Below are 6,000 nucleotides of genomic sequence, written 5' to 3' on the forward strand. Positions count from 1 at the left end.
ATTTGCATTCTTAACACTACAAGGGCAGAACTAACAAACACAAACCTGAGTTTGATCTAATAAGAGTAGAAGGTGCAACCCAGTGCCTTGACCATAAAATTAATTTTCATAATAAGTGTAGAATGTAAAAAGTATATGAAAATGAAAGCACTTGGGACACGTACAGATGTTCAATACACCCTGCTTGGACAAAGTTCTGGGGAGGCTCATGGGAATGGTTTTGCAATAAAGAATGAGGTAATTAGGAAATTTTTAGTTAAGAGTAAAAGGATTAAATTGAGAACTTAGGCTCACTGAGAGCTTATTGATTACCATATTGCAAACCTGTTTCATCATTTGTGAACTTTAGACATTGATATTGTAGAAAAGAGATTAAACATTTACTTAATGCACTTTGCCTCCTCTGTGCTGTCTGCTGCATTGTTTCACAGAAGGAAATCTTAAAGAGAGCAGATTTAAAATAAAATTTAACTTTAGTCATATTAAACAAGTAGTTTTCTAACCTAATAAAACTTATCAATTTTTTTTCTTTTATGGGTCATGCTTTTGATGTTGTATCCAAGAAATCTTTTGCAAGCGAAAGTTACTAAAGTTTTCTCATATGTTTTCTTACAACATTTTTAAAAGGATTCATTTTTACATGTAGGTCTATGATATATTGTGGATTACTATTTGTATTTGGTGCTGAGGATCAAAGTCCATTTTTTTTTGCATGTGGATATCTAATTTTTCCAACACCATTTGTTAAAAAGAATATTATTACTGCACAGAATTTACTTAGCACTTTTGTCAAATCAGTTGGCCATATGTTTGTGGGTTTGTTTATTCTTTTTTCGTTGATATACTTGTTGGTCTTTACACTGATACCACATTTTCTTGATTAAAATCAGATAACTTTAGTCTTCCAACTTTTCTTTTTTTGATCAGAGTCGTTTTGGTCATATTTGGTCCTCTGCATTTCCATTTGAATTTTAGAATCAACTTGTTTTCTACCAAAAAAGTACTTGTTAGGATTTTTTATTAGGATAGAGTTGATTCTGTAAATAAATTTAGGTAAAGTACATTTTCACATTACTGACTCATGAATGGAATTTATTTCTCTATCTGAATATTTTGAAATTTCTTTTTAAACAACGTTTTGTGGTTTTCGTTGTGCATATATTATGTACCTTTATCAGATTTATTCCGAAGTGTTTCATATTTCTTGACATTATTGTAGATGATATTTTTCAAATTTCAATTTCCAATTTAGTAGTGGTGTGTGGAAATGGATTTTTGTGTGTAACTACTTAATACCTTGTAAACATGCTAATTAGCTTTAGTAGCTTATTTATAGATTCCACTGGACTTTGTATATGTACAATCACATTATCTGTGCAGAGTTTACTTTTTTTCTTCTCACTATATCTTTTTTTTCCTCCGCTTTGTCTTGCCTGATTGTACTGGTGAGATCTTCCAATAGAATGTTGAAAAAACTTGCCATGTTCCTGACATTGGGAGGCAAACATTCAATAGATAACATTAACTGTTAACATTAAATGACAGTTTTTTATGTTGAGAAACTTCCTTTGCATTCTTAGTGTGCTGAGGAATTTTTTAAGTCAGGAATGGGTAATGGATTTTGTCAAATGCCTTTTCTTCTGTTAAGATGATAATGTGGTTTTCTTTTAAAATTTGTTTATATGGCAAACTACGTTAATTTTCATTGTTAAGCCATTCCTCAGATAAACCCCATATAGGCATTTGGATGTATTACTCTATGTATTGATGGATTGGACTTGCTAAACATTTTAAAACATTTTTGCATTTATGGGCATGATAGATACTACTTTATTCTTTTCTTGTCTAATTATTAAAGCTTGCCTCATAGAATGAGTTGGGAAGTAATACCACCTCCTAATATTTTGGAAGAGTTTTTGTAGACTTGGTATCACTTTCTTAAATGTTTGGAATTCACAAGTGAAGTCATCTGAAGTTTTCTTTGTTCGATGTTTCTAAGTAGAAATTTAATTTCTATTAGAGATATAGGACTATTCAGGTTATTTGTATCTCCTTGGTAATTTATGTCTTTCTAAAAATTTTCCCATTTCATCTGACTGTCATTTTTTGGCATAAAGTTTTTCATAATAATTTCTCTACATGTTTAACATCTGTGGAATGTTTAGTGATGTCACCTCTCTCATTCTTGATATTGGTGATTTTTGTCTTCTCTCTTTTTCCTTATCACTCTGATCAGAAGATTACGAATTTTATTGATCTTTACGAGCCAGCATTTGATTTGAGTTGCTCTATTTTTCCTGTCTTTTAAATTTCATCAGTTACTGCTCCTGTTTTCTTTCTTCTGCTCACTTTGGTTTTTAAGCATTTACCACTGATTTTTAGATCTTTCTTCTTTTCTAATAATATAAGCACTTAATGCAATAATTTATTCTCTGAAAACTGCTTTTGAAGCATCTGCCAACTAACTTTTGTTAGACAGAAAAATACTTCAGTCTGTCTAAAATATATTTTATTTTCTACTCTGATTTCTTTTTTGGCCTGTGGATTTGCGGTATCTTTGTTGTTGTTGTTGTTGTTGTCTAAATATTGGGGTATTTTCCAAATACCTTTAAAAATTGATTTCTGGTTTCATTCTGTTGTGTTTAAGACAATCACTTTATAATTCAGTACTTTGAGATTGATTGAGAATTATTTTATGGCTTAGCGTGTTTTATCCTAGTAAATGTTTTGTCTATGGTTGAAAATAATGTGTCTACTCTTGTTAGATTGAGCGTTCTTTGATTATCAGTTAGATCCAACTATTTGATAGCATTGCTCATGAAAGTAAGATGAGACATTGTATTGTCCTCCTTATGTTTGTTTCTCTGCACCTAGTTTTGTTTTCCTTTGGCTGCTTTTAAGATGTTTGAATTTTTATTTTCCAGCAATTTGCGATGTGCCTTAATGTGATTTCCTTTGTTTATTCTGCTTAGGGTTTGTTGACCCTTTTTGGTCTGTGGGTTTATTGTTTTCATAAAGTTTTAAAAATATTTTTAAAACATTTTTTAAAGATGATTTTTTCAAATATTTGTCCTATTCCTTCACCTTCTCTCCTCCTGGGACCCCATTTGTATATACATTATTCTGATTGATATTATCAAACATGTCACTGTACTCCGTTCATTTTCTCTTTTTCCTCATTGTGCTGCATTTTGGATGTTTCTGTTGCTATACATTCAAATTCAGTGATTTTTTTATTTTTTCTTTTCTAATATGTTGTTAATCCCAAATATTTCTTATTTCTGATATTTTATTTCTCGAAATTCTACGTGTCTTTTTAAAAAATTTTTTCATTTCTTGCCTTATCATGTTCATAATTTCTTCCACTTTCCTAAATATAGGAAGTATATTTTTCAAAGGATTTTTCAGTGTTCTTCACATTCTTTTTACTTTTTGCTTATCATAAAGGATAAATACCAATTCAAAGATTAGGATAGAGTTAAAGGTCAGGTCTCCTTCTCATCCCTTCTATTCTGAATCTTTTTTTTTGTATTATTGATATTGGTTTTATTTTTCAAATTGTGGTAAAAGGAATAACATGAGATATATATACCCTCCCAACAAACTTTTAAGTGTACAGTATTAACTATAAGCACAAAGTTGTTCAGCAGATCTCTAGAACTTTTTCATCTCGTCTAACCGAAACTTTATATGCAATGAATAGCAACTCTCCATTTCCCCCTGCCCTCATCCCTGTCAACCAGCATTGTACTTTATGCTTCTATGGATTTGACTGCTTTAGCTACCTCATGTAAGTGGAATCATGCAGTTTTTGTTCTTTTGGGACTGACTTACTCACTTAGCATAATGTCCTCAAGTTTCATCCATGTTGTTGCATATAACACGATTTCCTTTCTTTATAAGGCTGAAGAATTCTGTGTATGCACCACAATTTCCTTAAACATTCGTCTATGGACATTTAAGTCACTTCCATATCTTGACTATTATAAACAATGCTTCAATAAACACAGGAGTCCAAATATCTCTTTGAGATCCTGATTTAAGTTCTTTTGTATAAATACCCAGAGGTAGGATCGCTGGCTTATATAAGTAGCTCAATTTTTAATTTTTGAGGACCCTCCATACAGTTTTCCATAGCAACTGCACCATTTTGTGTTCCCACCAATAATGCACAAGCATCCCAATTTCTCCAAATACTTGCCAACGTTATTTATTTATTTAGACACTAACTGTCCTAACTTGTATGAGGTAATATCTCATTGTGGTTTTGATTTTCATTTCTCTGATGATTAGTGATAAGCATCTTCTCAGTTATCTGTTGCCTATTTATATGTCTTCCTTGTAGAAATATCTATTCAAGCCCTGTGACCATTTTTAAAATCAAGTTATTAATTTTTTAACTATTGAGATGTCAAAGTTCCTTTATATTTTTGATACTGACCCTTTGTTAGATATGTGGTTTGCTAATACTTAATTTCCTTCTGTTGCCTTTTTATTGTGTTGATTGTTTCCTTTGCTGTACAGCTTTTTGAGACAAAGGAACCATACAGTTTACCTCACAGATGCCTATGGAGAGAATCATTGCCTATTTCATATTTTTATTTTCAAGAAACACAGAAGATAAATGTGGCAATAATAGCAAAAAATTCTGTAAGGATCATCAATGTTCTTTGGTTAACAAGTTACCAAACTAGCAATCAGTGCTGTCTGTGGTGTCAATCTGCTAATTATTTGTTCCTAGTTTGTGGCAAGATTAAGTTCAGAAACTGAACATAAGCATTCTGAGACTTTTATAAAAGTTTGGCTTGGCTGTGACATACAAGCAGGTGATCATTTTGTCTAGAAATTTGTTTAAGGTGTACTTTATAAAGGTGTTCATATTGAAAGATTAAAAATTAAAGAAATTGATGTTCAACATAGCTTATGAAGTGCTTATCTCAATGTGGAACTAATAATCTTATTTTGAAATCAATCATAAATATAATTTGGGGGGAAAATTGTATTTCTCTAGAATTATATCATATTCTTCAACTGTTCTTTAATCCCATTTTGAGAGAGCACTTTATCAAAGCAATACTCCTTTCGTCCACACAGATGTTTAGATTCTAGGAGTTCTGGTGATATGGCCAACATTTTATATTTAAATATTCATATTGAATTTTCCAACTGTGCTTATAATATTGAAGACCTAAAGGACTACAATTAAATAAGGAAACTAGGAATCTAAAATCATGAAGTTTTCCTTGAACTGCTTGGGCAAAACTTTTGAACAACATAATTATATTGACTCAACTTTAGGACACAACTTTTCCATTTTTAAATTTCTGATACAAGGTCATATCCTTTGATATTAAAGAAAAGCATCTGACACTTGGCAGAGGAGTTCATTGTGACATAATTTTCATTGTTTGCATAGTGTGATACAATTATCATCTTAGTTGTTTGTATTAAGTTTCTGTATTATTTTTCTTAAATGTGAAACTCTACTTTGTACTTGAAATGTCTTCAAAAATTATTCTCTGATGCAGAGAAATGAAAAATTACTGTGTACAGAAAGATTGCTAGCCACAGAAAGTGCAATGAAAGAGAGTAAAACTTGTCAAATTTATCAGAAAAAAAAATCCTAGGATTTTCTATGGTATATTATTCAGTATTCCTTGAAATTATGCTATCAGCTTGAATAGCACTAAAATGGAAGAACAGATTACAAAAGCAGTATTTCAAAATTTATTCAGAGTTTGGAACTGTTTGGAACTGTGCTATTGTAAGTAGCCAGTCCACTGCTGGTTGTTCCTGTTTTCAATATTATAAGGAGCTTGCACTAGGATATAAATTGGCACATTGCTTGGTTCATCAAGAAAGTCTTGCTAGGTAAAAACAATGTGCTTAAGGATGTAGATGATTTACATTCTGCACAGCTCATTATTTCTTTATGAACCAATCAACCTTTAAGTAGGATGGGTTTAGACTCTTGTATCTGTTAGAACTCTCATAGACTCT

This window comes from Vicugna pacos, chromosome 2 (genome assembly GCF_048564905.1).
Source record: "Vicugna pacos chromosome 2, VicPac4, whole genome shotgun sequence".
Taxonomy (NCBI): Eukaryota; Metazoa; Chordata; class Mammalia; order Artiodactyla; family Camelidae; genus Vicugna; species Vicugna pacos.